Here is a 19,778-nt window from a genome sequence, read left to right as displayed (position 1 = left end):
GTAGCCCGAGAAAGAGTGCGAGTGGCATTTTAAAAACAAATTGTACATAAACCAGAAGTCTCTAATTATGCGGAAATCAAAAAAGTTAGTTTGTAATAGATCCAGATGGAGAGCTGCCAACAAGGTGGAAAGATTTATGATGAAGAAGATCCTCTTTCGACGAAATTTGATATTATAATAGTGGCGGACGCGATCTCTTTGAAATACTCTTTTATCCACAAATGTCTTGATCGTATTGGTGCACATATTACACTGGTTTCGATTCAAATGAATAGTCATCAGAACGAAGTACTGTAGCAAGAAGAAACAAAAGTACAGAATTCTATTGTATATATACAGTTATAAAGATATTAGCAAGTGTAAGCTACAGGGAAAAAATATACCTAGTACCTTTCCAGTGCCTAGCTCACGAGACAAATTTTAAATTTAAGAGGCAGAGAAACGTTCGCTTCAAAGTTAATATTCATCCAGACACAATCTACTCCGACAAAGCCATAATTATGTTTATTTAGTGATTTTTTACGTACTGATTGAAGTCCGTACTAAGCTTTGGCAGGACAAGAGAGCAATGTGTATGGAGGTACTTCAGCGCTGCTTTCTTTTGTTGGGATACAGCTCTCTTTTAATCAGGAATAAATGGCAAACAGCTCTGCTATTGCAGCGTCCCCGAGTGTATAAGCTGTGGCGGTTATGCAACCTGCAAAGCGAGTGAGTCCCGCAGGTAGCATCAGCAATTCCTGCAGGGGCTGTGGAAGACAGCTGGAGCTGCGGCGAGCGGCGCCGAGGGACTCGTTCGCAGCCGCGGCTTAACGCTATCGATCTGCCTCCAGAGGACAGAGCCGCCACTGCAAAGAGTACGCTACACCGCACCACAATAACAACCTTACTGCCGTATTGGCCATTCCTTAGTCTTCCGCAATCCGTAACTAATCAACACAGTTACTCGTGAACTATGCACATAAACACGGATACCCTCAAAATGAGCGCAGCTACACTGTGTAATCAAAAGTATCCGGACACCTGGCTGAAAATGACTTAAAATTTCGTGGCTCCCTCCATCGGTAATGGTGGAATTCAGTATGGTGTTGGCCCACCCTTAGCCTTGATGACAGCTTCCATTCTCGCAGGCTTACGTTCAATCAGGTGCTAGAAGGCTTCTTGGGAAATGTCAGCCAATTTTTCACGGAGTGCTGCACTGAGGAGAGGTACCGATGTCGGCCGGTAAGGCCTGGCACGAAGTCGGCGTTCCAAAACATCCCAAAGGTGTTACATAGGATTCAGGTCAGGACTCTATGCAGGCCAGTCCATTACAGGGATGTTATTGTCATGTAACCACTCCGCGCACAGGCCGTGCACTATGAACAGCTGCTCGATCGTGTTGAAATATGCAATCGCCATGTCTGAATTGCTCTTCAACAGTGAGAAGCAAGAAGGTGCCTGTGCTGTGATAGTGCCACGCAAAACAACAAGGGGTGCAAGCCCCCTCCATGAAAAACACAACCACCCCATAACACCACCGCCTCCGAATTTTACTGTTGGCACTACACGATCTGGCAGATGACGTTTACCGAACATTCGCGATACCCACACCCTGCCATCGGATCGTGATTCGTCCCTCCACACAACGTTTTTCCACTGTTCAGTCGTCCAATGTTTTCGCTCCTTACACCAAGCGAGGCGACGTTTGGCATTTACCGGCGTGATGTGTGGCTTCTGACCAGCGGCTCCACCAAGTTTTCTCACCTCCTGCCTAACTGTCATAGTACTTGCAGTGGATCCTGATGCAGTCTGGAGTTCCTGTGTGATAGTCTGGATAGATGTCTGCCTATTAGACATTACGATCCACTTCAACTGTCGACGGTATCTGTCAGTCAATAGACGAGGTCGGCCAATAAGCTATTGTGCTGTACGTGTCCCTTCACGTTTTCACTTCACTAGCACATCGGAAACAATGGACCTAGGGATGTTTAGGAGTTTGGAAATCTCGCGTACAGACGTATGACACAATTGACGCCCAGTCCCCTGACTACGTTCGAAGTCTGTGAGTTCCGCGGAACGCCCCATTTTGCCCTCTCACGATGTCTAATGACTACTGAGGTCCCTGATATGGAGTACCTGGCAGTAGGTGGCAACACAATGCACCTAATATGAAAATTGTTTGTTTTTGGCGCTGTCCAGAGACTTTTGATCACATAGTGTATGTTAAACAAGGCAGAAGAAAGCAAAACAATATTTAAAAATATGTTTCAGTGTTAGCATTCCTTACGAGAACCTTAACAAGATACCATACAGCCTTTATTGTTTCATTGTGAAACATGTAATCACTACTGTGGTATAAAAATGAAGTTAGTTCAGTATACTGTAAATTGCCATATTGCTTTGCTCTGAACGTAAATACGGTAAAGCTCTCCTCGCCCGAAGGTTAGTTTGAACACGGCAGCGCTTTGTTATTAGAGTTGTGCTCTATCAAAGCTAAGGTTCGGTTGTTTTTGTACAGCACTGAAATGACGTAGTAAATGGTAGAAGTACCGGTAGTACTGGTAGCGTTGATAGGGAAAGAAACAAAAATTAATGTTTAAGTGAGAAACTTGGAGCCGAGGAAGTCTCTTTGTTTCTTGTTTGTTTCTTTTGCACGCAAATGGAACCGAACATCGTTCAGTGTTAGCCTATTGAGCATTTACTGCCTTACAAAATGTAAACTGCGTTTTAGAAGCCATAAAAATTAGCTGATAGCTTAACTTCTGAGCTTTTATGTAGCCAAAACAATTACTTTCCATGCAAATACTGTTTGCATTCACAAAAATAAAAAAAAAATCTATTTAATTATTACTATTTTATACGCGATACAACGTTCTTCATCATGATCAAAGGTAAGATTTTGCTGTTATTATTGGCAAATGCCAAAGTTTTTTTTAGGAATAAGAGAGACATGTTTTATGTAAACTCTACAAAGTATTGAAGTAGTGTCTGACATGTTTTTATTTCGATTTTTTTAAATTTTAATTCTTTTTGAAGAAACCGCGTTTTCTAAGGCTGTAAGATAAACCTGGAATTTTTTTCTTATTTCTACAACAACAACTTTCCGTTTCACATTACAAAGCAACAATTTTCGAATAAGACCTGAATTAAACACAGACAATTTCAAGCTTGGTATAATTACTGTTCATTTTTCATTAACAGACAGGAGCATAACTATCTGCAACAAAAATGTTCTTTATGTTACGCGGCCCTTTATACATCCTCGCTCAGTTTCTATACAATCCATCGGTTCCGGTTTCTATAGGGATCTAGTAAGACACTGATCGCATACGCAAATTAAGCGATCAAAATGTAACCCCAATAGACATGCAACCCATCTAACGTAAACGTAACTGGCCAAGGCTGCTAGGAAAACTACCATAGTCTATGACAGTCTATGGTAGGCTACGGTAGTTTAACAGCTGTGTTTACTGTCGACCATATTTATCGTTAGACCTAGGACTTTCTTCCCAAAACGTCGTTTTTTAAAGTACCAAAATCGACTAATATAAAGGTAATTTCAGGAGGACGCCAAGAGAGTTTGATAGGATCATTACTGTTTACAGCACATATTAATGGTCTAGTTGGTAACGTCGGAAGCTCCGTAAGGATGTTAGTTGATGATGGCGTTGTGCGCAATTAAGTAGCAACGCCAGACGGCTGTAGGGAATTTCAGGAGAACCTGCAAAGCATCGACGATCAGTGCAAGGAATGAAAGTTGACGCTCACGGTAGGCATATGTAACAGATTGCGCGTAAAAGAGCGAGGAGAAACTGTTCGATTTAACTGTTGGTGATAAATCACTGGAAACAGTAACTACCGAGGAATACCTGGGACTAACCATCCCAAGTGACGTAAAGGGCAATGACAACCCACAAAAAACTATAGGAAAAGAAGGCGCCAATATGAGATTTACTGGCAGGAATCATAAGGAAATGTAGCTTACAAAATACTTGTTCGACTCCTTCTTCATTATTGCTCAACGCCTCGGAACTTCAGCAGATTGTATTAATAGAAGAGATAGAGACTAGCCAACGAAAAGTGACATGTTTCATCACAGAATCCTTTTATAGGAGCAAGAGCGTTACAATGCTCAACGAACTCAGATGGCAGACGCTACTAGAGAAGCATTGTACATCACAGACAGGGATACGGTCGAAGCTCCGAGAGCGTACGTTCCAAGAGGCGTCGTACGATGTAATACTCCCTCTCACATGTGTCTCGCAAAATGATAGCGACAATAAAAATCAGAGCAATTAAAGCTCCTACGGTGGTTTACCGACAATAATTCTTTCCACGCGATATTGGCGAATGGTACATGGAAGTGGGTAAAAGGTGACGGTACCAGAAGAAGTCTCGCCCACGCACCGTAAGGCCTGCGGGGTATAGGCGTAGAAGTACCTGCAGATTAAAATCGTTGTTAGGTGACGATTTACTCCGTGGTTCCTATCAGAGTTCGAACGGCACGTGCGAACTAGTCCACGTTTCACTGCCGTCTCCGAGTAATGTGTGCAAGCGTAATAGTTATCAGGCAGTGCCAGCAGTCCATTTAACAGTCTCCGACCGCAGCAGAAAAACGCTTTCTGCCCGTGGTAGCAGCCCGCTCCATGTTGTAGGAGCCAATGTTCACACTACACCGGAGTGGATGCAGATTTAAATGTTCCTAGCAGATAAAAACTGTGTGCCGGACCGGGTCTCGAACCTAGGACCTTTGCCTTTCGCAGTTAAGTACTCTACTGACTGATTGTCCTCGCACAACTTACGACCCTCCTTCAAAGTTTTATTCCCGCCAGTACTTCTTCTCCTGCCTTCCAACCTTACGTTTTCCTGCATAGCTTGCGGGGCAAACTCTGAGGGCGGATCGCGGATCGTGCTTGGATAGCTTAGTCGGTAGAGCACTTGCCCACGAAATATGTATGACCTGGCGCAAAGCGTCGGAAGCTTCGAGAGGCTTTTCAAAAGACATCATTTCGGCATTGACTATAGAAAGTATTTATTTTCACAACTGCAAAATGGCTCTGAGCACCATGGGACTTAATGTTTGAGGTCATCAGTCCCCTAGAACTCAGAACTACTTAAACCTAACTAACCTAAGGACATCACACACATCCATGCCCGAGGCAGGATTCGAACCTGCGACCGTAGCGGTCGCGCGGTTCCAGACTGTAGCGCCTAGAACCGCTAGGCCACTTCGGCCGGCTCACAACTGCATTTTCGACCTTAGGCCATTATCGCGTGGTACGCTGCATACGACTATGCTTCAGTACATGTTAAGCGTTAAGTAATGTTTGACATGTACACATGTCATCGTCGTATCTAAGACTTTTGACAATGTAATCATAAAAACCGGCTAAACCGCTGTTGTTGTGCACTGTTTACACTTGAAACGGTGCGAAGAACAGATTCAGAGAGCATTCCAAGAGGCTGTTCGCGGATGACTCTGTTGTATATGAAAAAGTTACAACATTAGAAAATTGCAGCGAAATGCAGGAAGACTTGCAAAGATCGACGCTTGGTGAAGGGGTTGGCAGTTGACCATCAACACAAACAAATGTAACGTATTGCAAATAAACGGTAATAAATCACCGTTATTTTATGATAGTGCGATTGCGGAACAATCACTGGAAGCAGTCACATCCACTAAAAATCTTGTAGTATACAGGTTAGGTTTGACCGGTATTTGGGTATTGTTCGTCACTCTGTGAGACTTACAGGTTAGGAATGAGAGAGGAAGTAGAGAATAGAACAGAAACAGAATAGAGAAGAGGAACAGAAGATACAGAGAAGTGCAGTGAGTTTCGTCACAAATTCGTTTAGTAATCGTAATGACGTCATGGAGATATTCATCCAATATTAGTTCCGAGAACGTTCGTTTCTAGTAGATATATATTGCTTCCGCCTAGTTATATCTCGCGAGAAGACCATGAAGGCAAAGTTAGAGAGATTGGAGCTCACACGGGTTCTTACCAACATTCGTTTTTCCCGCGGACCATTGACGGCTGGAATAAAAAAGGGGGAAGTGTGAGTGATACAGCAAGTACCCTCCGCTAGATACCGTAAGGTGGTTTGCGTAGATGTAGCTGTAGGTGTGTGCCTTTGCCATCATCCCATATTTGAACTGAGTTAGCCAATTAGTTACAGTGCGGACGCACAATTTAATGTAGACTCCGATCTACGTGTATTTGGCATTTTTCACATTAATAAAAATTACTGAAGGTGAGAGAAGCAGTAAGTGATAGAAAACAACCTAAAAGCGATAGGCGCGGACCTTTGAACTTTTAGTTTGGCATTTACCCACTGAGCCATACATGTGTAACTTCCTTAGCAGGAAATTCTGTAAATGCGAACATTTTTGGTTAGGCTTTACCGTGACTGTTATTGATATCAATTAAAACTATAAGTTTACAATTACATTTTATTTTAACTGCGTGTTTCAGTTGTTGAAACCATTATCTTCAACTGGGTTTATAAGAACTAATACGACGTATACATTATGTGTTGTGTGTACGACTTTGATGTAACTTGTGACTCTCCAATGGTTATACGCTCTTTTCCTATAGTATTTGCATCACATACACTTTGCAAACAAAGTGTACCCTATCTGATTAAAAATATCTGGACATTCTCACGCAATGTGGAATTGAGCCCTAGACGTCAAGAGAGACGGACCCGACAGTACAAAAGGAGGCGGGGAGAGTTGTGTGTCAGTAGACAAGCAGTAACGTCAGAATGGGTCCGTTAAGAAAGCTCAGTGACTTCGAATCTGAACTAGACACTGTATGTCACCTGAACAATAAATCCTTCTGGGACACTTCAGCCTTTCTGAAGGTATCCAGGTCGACTGTTGGTGATCTGATTCTGAAGACGAAACGTAAAGGAACAACCACAGTTAAAGAAAAACCAGGCAGATCTCATGTACTGACGATCAGGGAGGCTGGTTGCGAAGATTCGCATCATATCTATGGAAGGACTCACTCCTGAGTTACAAAGTGATACCATGAACGTGCTTAGGGAGTTAAAAATATTGGAGCACAATGGCTGAGCAGCTTCTCATTCCACACATTTCTGTAGCCAATGCTGAGTTTGAGGTCGTGTAAAGAGCGACTGCACTGGACAGTGGATGATTGGGAACCAGTGATTTGGAATGATAAACGACCCCATGCCCAGTGGCAATCCGATGTAAGAGTTGGTGTTTGCGAATGCCTGGGGAACGTTACCTGACATCATGTGTAGTGCCTACAGTGAAGGACGAAGCAGATTGTATTACGGTATGGGAATTCTTTTCGTGATTAGAGTGCGGTAGCTTGATTGCCCTAAAGAAAATGTTGGATGCTGAAGAATGAAGAATACGAACACATTTTACAGCAATGTGTGCTGTGTACGGTAGGGCAACAATTCAAAGACAATGATTGTATCAGCATGACAATACATCCTGCCATAAAGCCGCACCTGTGAGACAATGGTTTATAGACAATAACATTCCTGGAATGGACTGACATATCCGGAATCCCGAGCTGAATGCACTGGAACACCTTTGGGATGGGTTTGAACGTTGACTTCATTACAGAAACTAGTATAGAACATCATTAGCTTCTTTGGTTTCTGCTCTTGAGGAAGAATGGGCTGCCATTCTTTCTTCATAGACACGTAGATACCTCAATGAAAATGTCTGTAGCTGAGTTCACAGCGTCATAAAGAAAGACGCTAGGAAAGAATATAATGGTTCAACGTCCAGTCGACATCGAGGTCATGAGAGGCGGAATCATAGCTCCAAAGATGTGGAAAGAAATCGGCCATGTATTTTCGAAGGAACCATCCCGACACTTGGCTGGAGCGATTTAGAGATATCACAGAAACCTAAATCTCGATGGTTGGACGCGCATTTGAACCGTCCTTCCGCCGAATGCGAAGCCAATGTGCTGACCACTGCGCTGCCTCGCTCGGTGCCGTCATAAAGGAAAAGGATGGACACACCCCATACCAACGTCCACTGATATCTCTCCAAATGCGCTTGATCAGATAGTGTATCTGGTATAAACACGACATAACTAACCTAAGGAAATCACACACATCCATGCCCGAGCCAGGATTCGAACCTGCGACCGTAGCGGTCGCGCGGTTCCAGACTGTAGCGCCTAGAACCGCTCGGCCACTCCGGCCGATCGTGGACTGCCAAAAGTTACATCAAAGTCGTAAACACAGCACATACAGTACATGTCGTGTTAACTCATATAAATCCATCTGACGATATTTTTGATCTTCACTACAATAAAGACGTCATCGGGTTACGCTCTTTGAAATGCGGCAAAACTTACGTATACCATTGCACAAATGTTCTAAAATTTTTTAAGTAATTTTGGTGTCTTTAATTTCTGCTCCTCGTCGCTCGGTACACGTTCAACAGGGGGTAAGAGATCGCAGAGTATATATGAAGAATTCGCCAAAGAGCCTCCGACAACGTTGAAATCTAGGGGAGTTTGACCTTGTTCCTCCACTGAATCGAAGACCTTAACACTAATCAGTTTACGAGCAACAGTAGGCAGAGGGCATTTCGGCCGAAAATGCACTCATTGTCATAAGCGTGATATAACGGCCATTGCTCACATATCCCCTGCAGAACGACAGACACGTCAGCACGCAGAGGTCTCCATCACGGCAACGAGTTCCGTGCAAGATCGCATTGCGTGCTTTACAACCATCTGCGGCTAACGTGTTACGAGCACACATCAAAGAGAAATGTCCTCCGTTCACAGCTATTAACCCACTCAGTCCACAGCCAATAACATCTTTTATTGCCAAGCCGCTGCCCTCTATCTCTCTGGTACCTATTGAAGTCATACACTCCCGCGAAGGCTTCCTGATCTACATACAATATACTTCCAAGTCTTCAAGAGATATGTTAGAACGACCATGCAATTCCTTCATGGGATATGACGACAATACAGATTACAAACGGATAATATTACGTACTATTGGCAGAGTTCAATTTTTATTAGTTAGTTACATCTTTCCTGAATCATTTTAACGCGATTTTTTAATTTAAATGATATGTGACGAATCACATTACAGAATATGTATATATGATTAGTTTCAGGGGATGGTTACATGCTGGCCATTTCCTTCATAGTACGATGGATTAAATTTAACATTAAACTTCAGGTAAGCAGGTGCCTATTTAGTCACATAAGGCTTGTATTATTTCGGCAGGTTTTCCGTCCAGTAGTGGCGATTTTGTTTTTCTTTTTTAGCCTGAGAATTGCTTGCCTAATTTCTTTTTGTACAAAGGGGTACACAAGCTTATTGTTTCTATAGTATTCCCGTAACATAGTCCATGATACACTCCTGGAAATGGAAAAAAGAACACATTGACACCGGTGTGTCAGACCCGGACACTGCGGGAGGGCTGTACAAGCAATGATCACACGCACGGCACAGTGGACACACCAGGAACCGCGGTGTTGGCCGTCGAATGGCGCTAGCTGCGCAGCATTTGTGCACCGCCGCCGTCAGTGTCAGCCAGTTTGCCGTGGCATACGGAGCTCCATCGCAGTCTTTAACACTGGTAGCATGCCGCGACAGCGTGGACGTGAACCGTATGTGCAGTTGACGGACTTTGAGCGAGGGCGTATAGTGGGCATGCGGGAGGCCGGGTGGACGTACCGCCGAATTGCTCAACACGTGGGGCGTGAGGTCTCCACAGTACATCGATGTTGTCGCCAGTGGTCGGCGGAAGGTGCACGTGCCCGTCGACCTGGGACCGGACCGCAGCGACGCACGGATGCACGCCAAGACCGTAGGATCCTACGCAGTGCCGTAGGGGACCGCACCGCCACTTCCCAGCCAATTAGGGACACTGTTGCTCCTGGGGTATCGGCGAGGACCATTCGCAACCGTCTCCATGAAGCTGGGCTACGGTCCAGCACACCGTTAGGCCGTCTTCCGCTCACGCCCCAACATCTTGTAGCCCGCCTCCAGTGGTGTCGCGACAGGCGTGAATGGAGGGACAAATGGAGACGTGTCGTCTTCAGCGATGAGAGTCGCTTCTGCCTTGGTGCCAATGATGGTCGTATGCGTGTTTGGCGCCGTGCAGGTGAGCGCCACAATCAGGACTGCATACGACCGAGGCACACAGGGCCAACACCCGGCATCATGGTGTGGGGAGCGATCTCCTACACTGGCCGTACACCACTGGTGATCGTCGAGGGGACACTGAATAGTGCACGGTACATCCAAACCGTCATCGAACCCATCGTTCTACCATTCCTAGACCGGGAAGGGAACTTGCTGTTCCAACAGGACAATGCACGTCCGCATGTATCCCGTGCCACCCAACGTGCTCTAGAAGGTGTAAGTCAACTACCCTGGCCAGCAAGATCTCCGGATCTGTCCCCCATTGAGCATGTTTGGGACTGGATGAAGCGTCGTCTCACGCGGTCTGCACGTCCAGCACGAACGCTGCTCCAACTGAGGCGCCAGGTGGAAATGGCATGGCAAGCCGTTCCACAGGACTACATCCAGCATCTCTACGATCGTCTCCATGGGAGAATAGCAGCCTGCATTGCTGCGAAAGGTGGATATACACTGTACTAGTGCCGACATTGTGCATGCTCTGTTGCCTGTGTCTATGTGCCTGTGGTTCTGTCAGTGTGATCATGTGATGTATCTGACCCCAGGAATGTGTCAATAAAGTTTCCCCTTCCTGGGACAATGAATTCACGGTGTTCTTATTTCAATTTCCAGGAGTGTATAAGTTGATCTTCTGCTTCGACTTCTTCTCCATTGTCAGGAAGCAGTGTTTCCATTAGCAGGTCAGCTGACTGTTCCCAACTTTCTGTTACTGTCCCATCATTTCTTGTTGGGCAAGACTGTAGGCGATCGTCCTTTTTTCGCAGACTATTTTGTATGGTACTCCTCGGGGATCGGTTTTTTCAGTTCGTCTTCACGAAGTGTTTCCTTCGTTTCATTTTCGTTTTCCATAACTCTTTCTTATTGTATCAATGTAGTCTTCGGATTCTTCCTTTTTTTATCATGCTGCTCTGTTATAGCTTCGTGGCTATTCTCGTGGCTATCTTAATTTTTGCAGCGCCTCGTTACAGATGCAAGTTACACCTCTAGAACGACCTCTCCTGATAGGTATCGACGCCTCCATGGCAGTATCTATGGCCGCTGTCAGTACTTGGACTACAACGTCTACATCGTCACCCAGCCAAGGACTCTGGATACTGAAATTCTCTTCTGAATTCTTCCAAGTTAGCCTTCTTGATAATGGATTTGGGCGTCATGCGCACGTTTCCTGTAGTATCTTGGATTTCCCTTCAGTGACGATGTGGCGTCTGATACTGTGATCACTCGATGTCATTTCACTCTCAGCCTTTTGCCTTTCACACGGCGCGCCGCTGCCATATTTGCTGGAGTGACGTCTGTGTTAGACGTTGCTCCGACCTTCCCTTCATATGTTGGCGGATTGCGAGATGTATTGAGTATTTGTAGATTGAGTTCCACGATGGTTTCTTCTAGTTATCTCCCACAGTTATCAGTCGGGCAGCTATGCCACAATATTGACTTCGCATTTGCATCAATGGCGTACAGAAGAGGCTTAATTCATCCTAGATGACTAATACCGTCTTAACTTTAGCAAATACGTACCGATATCGTGACTAAATAAAGACATAGCAACCAAGATGCAGCTCTCCTTCCCAGTTGACACTTCCTAACAGATTACGGGTTCTGATCAATACTGTTGTACTGTATATGGTCAGGGAAGGGGGGGGGGGGGGTAAGGTTGTTACATATGCCTCGTGACGATAGTGTGCAGGAGGTCGGGTGGTCAAGACTTGAGAGTGGGCATCCAGGGCTGCCGTTAAATGACAGAACAGGAAATTACGTACAATAAAGAGAATATATTTCAGTATATGGCACACAAGGGGCGCGCCTAAGGTCGGAAGTTACCAAGTTTAGGCCAGTCTAGGAGGTCGAACAATTAATTGAAATGGGCAACGGAAGGGGAAGCGGTTCATGTTAACTTATGTTGGTGGCCGGTCGTGAAAAGCAGAGCCAGAGGCTATGCCTTCCGAAAAGACGTCTGTTCTGCTCGAGGTCTGGATTACAGGCGGGAGAGGCAACTGTACTCCGCACCGCAGAACACTCCAGCGCCCACACACGTGACCTGTATCCCACGCACGCTATTGGCTAAAACCAATGGCGTGAATTCGATAGCAGTTTCAGCAGAGGTCTCAGGGTGCCTTTTGTCAGCAGCTTTAAGTGGACAGGACTGCCTCGGTTTTGAAAGACAGGCAACTTGTGTCACGTAGGCACAGCGTAAGTTGTTCTAGGAGTAAACTTGTAAAGATTTGACTTGGCCTTTGAAATACATTTTTTAAACCTATTCCCTAAAATATTCCTTTAGTGGCTTCCATCATGTACACTGTGATATCTTTATCATAGTACTGGCCTTGTTAAATACTATTTTCGCTGCCATAGGATGTTGCCCTTGGTAGTTATTGACATACTGGGGACCCTTCCGGCTTAGTATACGGTTCTTGAAGGTAGAGAAGTTAGTGATGGTGGATACTGGGATCGGGAGCGAAGTCTACGTTCAAACTCATCTCATACCAAAGGTGTTCCATGGAGTTCAGGTCGGGACTCTGGATAGGCCAGTCCATTTCAGGAATGTTATTGTCTACAAATCATTGCGTCACAGATGCTGCTTTATAGGAGATGCTGCAGATACAGTCATTATCTCCGACTTAAGTTACCTTCGATTAGGAATGTGGATTCACTCAGCGACAGTGACATGAACTTTCAAGATGATGAAGCACAGCAATCAGTCGTCCTTTCCTTTCAGGTTTTATTAAACCAGAACTAGATTTTGGGCAGTGCCTACCCATTATCAGAGGACTATTTCATAGTTTCAATACATGTCATAGTACATCAATCCTCTGTTGTTCGGGCTTTGGAAATTTGGAAATTTGTGGGAAGGTCTTAAGGGACCAAACTGCTGAGGCCATCGGTCCCTAAGCTTACACACTACTTAATCTAACTTAAACTAAATTACACTAAGGACAACACACACACCCATGCCCAAGGGAGGACTCGGGGGCAGCCGCGCGAACCATGACAAGGCCCCTTACACCGCTCGGCTACCCCGAGCGGCCTGTTCGGGCTTCTGCCACAGTTCTGTGTGTTCTCCGCAAAGCCTACCTTCATTATACAGTAATTTTGAATGAACTTCGACAGAAACCCGAACAACAGGGGACTGACGTACTAGGACATATAGTGAATCTACGAAAAAGTGCACTGATAATGGCTAGGCACTAGCCGAAATCTAGATTTGCTTTAATAAAACCTGAAAGAAAAGGACGACTGATTGCTGTGCTCCATCATTTTGAAATTATCTGCGTCTGTTGCCCTATTGTACACAGCGCACGATGACGTAGAATGTGCTCATTTTCTTCAGGATATAGCGTTTTCTTAAGGACAATCAGACGACCACATCTGAACTACTAAAAACATCCTCATACCGCAACGCTATCCCCTCCGGGCTTCACTGTTGGCACTACAGATGACGCAGGTGACGTTCTCTAGGCATTCTAAAAACCCAGATCCTTCCACCGGATTTCCACAGTGCATGGCGTGGTTCATGGTTCCCAGTTATCCACTGTGCAGTGACGTCGTTCTTTACCCGACCTCAAGCGTCGCTTAGCATCGAGTTTATAAAAATGTGGCTTATGAGGAGCTGCTGGACCATCGTACCCCATTCGTTTAAATCCCTAAGCACAGTTTTGCTAGCTTGACTCCGGGTGCCACTTTGGAACTCACAAATGATTACCTCTGTCGATTTCATGCAGTTTTATACCTTACTCTCCGCAATGCTCTACGGTTTCTGTTTTGTAAATCCTCATCGCTAGTTTTGTAAAGGCCTCATCGCTACTGCTGTGGATGCCAAATATGTGAGTTCGTGAAACGGCTTCTGGTGTAGTTCACCGCTAAGACAATTTCTCCCTGCCACTATTACAGAGCTATGCCCCAGCATCACGTAACAGGATAGGAGAACGAAGGTTCTACAGCACTGCAACAAACTAGTAACAAAGTCACACAAATGAGTTAAAAGGTTTACTTATTTTTGTGCCTAGTTGAATAACGAAGTCTGCAACACCGCTTGTAATATAACACAAAAAAGGTCCTCAGTGACTCACGGCAGATAATCTTAGGTAAACTTCACAATACATAGCAAATGCAATTTACAACTGCCTGTTCACTTCTAAGAGTTCACTAACCGACGTTCCCTGTCTAAGTCACCCCTGGACCATGATCTATAACCATTTGGGCGAAACGGTCATTGGCGTATTGTACTCGGCCGGCAATTGGCCGAGGCGAGGTCGATATCTTCATCCTCAGCGCCGCCCGTGGCGTGGATGGAACTCGCGCAAGTGGTGAGTCTCAACGGCGCTGGCGCCAGCACTCATCTTTGCGCATGTGGTGTTTTTGCCCTGGTAGTGTATTGTTCGGATGACACAGCATCCTGTCCGTCAGTAACTGAGGTCTCCTTGGTTTTGGCTAAGCCGTGCTTGTTCCTTCGTGTTTCCGTTCCACAGTCACATCACCAACAGTCGACTTGGGCAGCTTTACAAGAGTTGAAATGTCTCTAATGAGTTTGTTAGTCATGTGGCATCCAATGACCATTCTGCTGTTACTACTTTTCTGCTCACAACATGTAATATCTCTGGCTTAGTCAGCCATCATATTAGGCTCCAAGAAGCTGTTCCCAGAGCAGTGGAGATGCAAGAAGTATATAGATGACGAAATGTGGTGTGAGGTACCTGTGACAGATGCTAGATTCGGTACCATTCCCGTGAGAAAGACCGCCTGCATAATGCTACTGCTCTATGATTGGCTGCTGTGTTCGGAGCAAGGGCGCCAAAACGTTAAAGTATAGTTATAATTATTAGTTAAACTACTCATTGGACTGACTTCACTTTTTAATATAAATATCTCTCAACAGCTGGCTATCAATCAGTCATTTTAGAATTATTAAAAACAATTTAAATCAAAAACAAAAGACTGACGAAATTGCAGACGAAGCACTTCGGAAGCGTTCGGGTCACGCCATTTCTGGTGTGGCGCGCCAAGTGTTTCGGGCTGTTCGTAAAAAAAAATGGTTCAAATGGCTCTGAGCACTATGGGACTTAACTTTTGAGGTCATCAGTCTCCTAGGACTTAGAACTACTTAAACCTAATTAATCTAAGGACATCACACACATCCATGCCCGAGGCAGGATTCGAACCTGCGACCGTAGCGGTGGGGCGGTTCCAGGCTGTAGCGCCTAGAACCGCTCGGCCGCTCTGGCCGGCAATGCGCTGTTCGTCACTCTGGATTAGGCAGTCGAAAAGAACAGACACGTTGTCTGTCGTAGGATGTGTTTCCAATTTTTAATTGCCTGTTCGTCACTCTGGATTAGGCAGTCGAGATGTACAGTCATGTTGTCTGTGACAGGATGTGTTTGCCAGTTTTCAGTATTAAAAGATTCACTCCGGTAGTCATGAGGCACAGACATGTGCCACAAATAGTGTAAAGATACATTTTCGTAAACATTGTGTTTGATCATGTACTTTGCTGTATCAGAAGGTGTTGTATTAAGATCATGTAGTCTTCTCGTGTAGCTATATTAAAATACGCGAGTGGCATCCCAAAGAAGCGACACATTATTTCAGAATAGAACCTCGCTAAAAGTCAGTTTCAGCTCCAAGATACAGAACCTACGACCTGCGTGCTGTTTCCTGCGCTGGGGACATCAACTTCAAGACAGCAGGTTAGTGAACTATAACAGAACCTTCGTATTCCACACAGTACAGTGGAAACAACTAGGCGCCTCACGTGTACTGCATGCACAGAACAAATGTGCTCAGTGACACGTCACCTGCAGTAATACAGTGGAGGTAAAGGAGGATGATCGTTATTAACACCAACAATCAATTCATCCTTCCTTTCTTGCCGTAAACACAACACTTCGCGCCTTCTTTTATACTGTTGCAGCCGCCTCTCGTGACTTCTAGTGGTCAATTCCCGATTATAATGACGTGTCCAAACAGTTTTGATTAGATAGTGTAATTTGAAATGTAAAGAGAAAGGTGAGGAGAAGTTTGTAGGACGATCTTTCTACGGCAGTGGACGAAAAATGACGGTGGTAATCACGCTAATGATAATGATGTGATCTAAAGAACTGAAGATATCCCCTGAATCGATTATAAAGTTAAAATTTATCTCATTTCTGAAGAAAAAAATGTTCCAGGGGAAATGAGAAGACAGACACATCTTTCCAATGCCAGATTCTTTTTTCTTCGTAGGTAAGATCCCAAGAGGTGAAAAATTTCATTTTCTACAATTGCGTAATGGGTGAAACCTTCGAAAAAATAATATAAAGTGAGTAAGCCGCGAAAAAGCAATTTCAGTGATGTCCTGTGGCATTATCAAAATGAAGCTTCAAGGTTACGGCGCGTCAAAAAAACGAGAGCACCGCCGGAATAATTAGAATTACATCACCGCAACAAAAGGGACGATTACAAAGACGTCAAATCTGGAAAAGGCGCAACGCAGAAGGAGGCAGGAGATTCCATTACAAGAGGGGCTTAATTTCCAGCGGGAAAGACGAAAATTAAACGTCGCTTTCAGTGCCTTAATTAATTTGCACCAGTGTGCCGCAGGAGAGGCCTTGAACTTATTTCATTCAAAGCGCCTGCGGCGTGTGCCGCGAGGAACTAAATTAATACGAGTGTATGGATCTGAATCTGGGCCATACTCGAGCGGCCGCCGTCGCTGCCGTAATTAATTACGGGCCGGTCCGTCTGAAATAAACGCGCCTTTGGAGAGGCGAGCAGAGCAGAGGAGCCAGTCGGCGCTACTCACGCAGATCTCAGTGGACCGGGTCCTCAGCGACGGCTGCCCAGCGTCTGCGCGCCCCCGCCGGACGCTGCCATGGAACTGCCCTCCTGCAACATGCACAACCGAGGACTCCATCAGTATGTGTGCGTCTCACATCAGCAACAACTAGAGTTGTAAAGCTACCGTAGGCTACCATAAGTAACGGTAGTCTGCGGTAGTTTTCCTAGTAACCTTCCTCAGTTAAGATCAACCTGCGTTACCCCTGCACGTTAGGTGTGTCGCGAACCTATCAGGCTTTACGACATGTCGATCACTTTATTTACGCATGTAGTCAGTGTCTTACTAGGTTCACAAACCAGATGTGGTGAAACATCTAGAAACTGAGTGATAATATACACTGAAGAGCCAAAAACCTGGTGCACCTGCTTAATACCGTGTCGGGCCCCCACGAGCACGCATAAGTGGCATGGACTCGGCTAATGTCTGATTTAGTGCTGGAGGGAACTGACACCATGAATCCTGCAGGGCTGTCCACAAATCCGCAAGAGTACGAGAGGGTGGAGACCTCTTCTGAACAGCACGTTGCAAGGCATCCCAGGTATGCTCAATAATGTTCGTGTCTGGGGAGTTTGGTGGCCAGCGGACGTGTGAGTCTCGCGCTGTCCTGCTGGAATTGCCCAAGTCCGTCGGAATGCACAATGAACGTGAATGGTTCCAGGTGATAGACAGGATGCTTACGTAAGTGTCACCTTTCAGAGTCGTATCTAGACGTACCAGGGGTCCCATATCACTCGCCGGCCGCTGTGGCCGAGCGGTTCTAGGCGCTTCAGTCCGGAACCGCGCTGCTGCTACGGTCGCAGGTTCGAATCCTGCCTCGGGCATGGATGTGTGTGATGTCGTTAGGTTAGTTAGGTTTAAGTAGTTCTAAGTCTAGGGGACTGATGACCTCAGATGTTAAGTCTCATAGTGCTTAGAGCCATTTGAACCATATCACTCCAACTGCACACGCCTCACACCGTTACAAAGCCTCCACCAGCATGAACAGTCCCCTGCTGACATGCAGGGTCCGTGTATTCATGAGGTTATCTCCATACCCGTACACTTCCAGCCGCTCGATACAATTTGAAGCGAGACTCGTACGACCAGGCAATGCGTTTCCAGTCATCAACATCCCAATGTCGGTGTTGACGGGCCGAGGCGAGGCGTAAAGCTTTTTGCCGTGCAGTCAGTAAGGGTCCACGAATGGGCCTTAGGCTCCGAAAGCCCATATCTATGATGTTCCGTTGAATGGTTCCCACGCTGACACTTGTTGATGGTTCAGCAATGAAATCTACAGCAATTTGCGGTAGGGTTGCGCTTCCGTCACGTTGAACGATTCTCTTCAGGCGTCATTGGTCCTGTTCTTGCAGCATCTTTTTCCCGCCGCAGCGATGTCGAAAATTTGGTGTTTTACCGGATTCATGATGTCGTCGTGTGACTAGGTCCTCCCGTTGGTTAGACCGTTCGCCGGGTGCAAGTCTTTCCGACTTGACGCCACTTCGGCGACTTGCGCATCGATGGGGATGAAATGATGATGATGATTAGGACGACACAACACCCAGTCCCTGAGCGGAGAAAATCTCCCACCCAGCCGTGAATCGAACCCGGGCCCTTAGGATTGACATTCTGTCACGCTGGCCGCTCAGCTACCGGGTACGGACTACCAGATTCCTGTTATTCACAGTACGCTCGTGAAATGGTCGTAACGCAAAATCCCCACTTCATCGCTGCCTCGGAGATGCTGTGTACCATCGTTCCTGTGCAGACTATAACACCACATTCAAACGCACTTAAATGTTGATAATTTACCATTGTAGCAGCAGTAACCGATCTAACAACTGCGCCAGACACCGGTTGTCTTATATAGGCGTTGCCGATCTGCTTGTCTACATATCTTTGTATTTGAATACGCATGCCCATACGGGTTTCTTTGGCGCTTCAGTGTATAAATGGCCACATAATCACTTGTTATCTTCCCGTCTGTTACTTAAAACTAAACAGTATTTACAGCAAAATTGAAATTTTCAGTGTTTAATCCAGGTTTTATTGCGAAACTGAAATTTCTAAGTCAGTGCAACCATACTGCCATTGCCATCACATATTTTGGTACTCCACAACTCAGTCATCAACACTTATAGAATACTTCCCGTTGACCTAGAATCATGAAATTTGGCAAGCTGCAAGTTTTCACCGTAAACGTAAAGGAAAAAGTACGAATACTGTTAATTTGTAACTACATCACAAAAAAATTCTTTTTGAGATTTGTTATTCGACTGTTTGGTCGTCTCTTAAGAGTGCTTTTTTCTCAGGAACGGATGGACATATTAAGTTGAAATTTATGTTACATACTAAGATCTATGATCCCTTGGCGATAGGAAAAAATTAAGCTTATAAGTGAATGCAAAAAGACACAACCATTTATGTCACATATTTTGATACTTGCAAGTCCACCCATCAAAAAGTGTAGGGTACTTCCCGTTGACCTGTATCATGAAATTTGGTAAGAAGCAAGGTATCCTATACATGTAAAGAAAAAAATCCGAAAATTGTTTATTTGTAATTATATCGCACGAAAAAATATATCGTTTGTCATTTATTATTCGACTTCAAATTTAGAATTACAACATTCCCCAAAGTCTTGAAGTCTCGGGACCGATATCTTCCCAGTATCAACCTCGTTAATAGTCAAACATCGTCGGGATTCTCGATTCCCGGGATGGATGAGCTGTCTATATACATATCTACATCTCATTTAGCAGGTATAAAAAACACACACAGGCCATTGCCATTGCCAACAGATGGCGAAACGTTGGAGAATTGACAGTGCGATCACCTAACCAGG

At 45.2% G+C, this 19,778-nt stretch overlaps 1 long non-coding RNA gene across 1 annotated transcript in view; it reads right to left on the bottom strand.

Moving 5' to 3' along the window:
• LOC124795438 overlaps positions 1–19,778 on the bottom strand; it is a 511,127-nt gene that overhangs the window by 2,067 nt on the left and 489,282 nt on the right. Inside the window, exon 3 of the long non-coding RNA XR_007016693.1 lies at positions 16,922–17,004. This is a non-coding gene — a long non-coding RNA (uncharacterized LOC124795438). The remainder of the gene's footprint in view (positions 1–16,921; positions 17,005–19,778) is intronic.

Source organism: Schistocerca piceifrons, chromosome 4 (genome assembly GCF_021461385.2).
Source record: "Schistocerca piceifrons isolate TAMUIC-IGC-003096 chromosome 4, iqSchPice1.1, whole genome shotgun sequence".
In the NCBI taxonomy this organism is placed as follows: Eukaryota; Metazoa; Arthropoda; class Insecta; order Orthoptera; family Acrididae; genus Schistocerca; species Schistocerca piceifrons.
The sequence above is the reverse complement of the archived record's forward strand: the minus strand, read 5'-3'. Positions and strand labels throughout refer to the sequence as shown.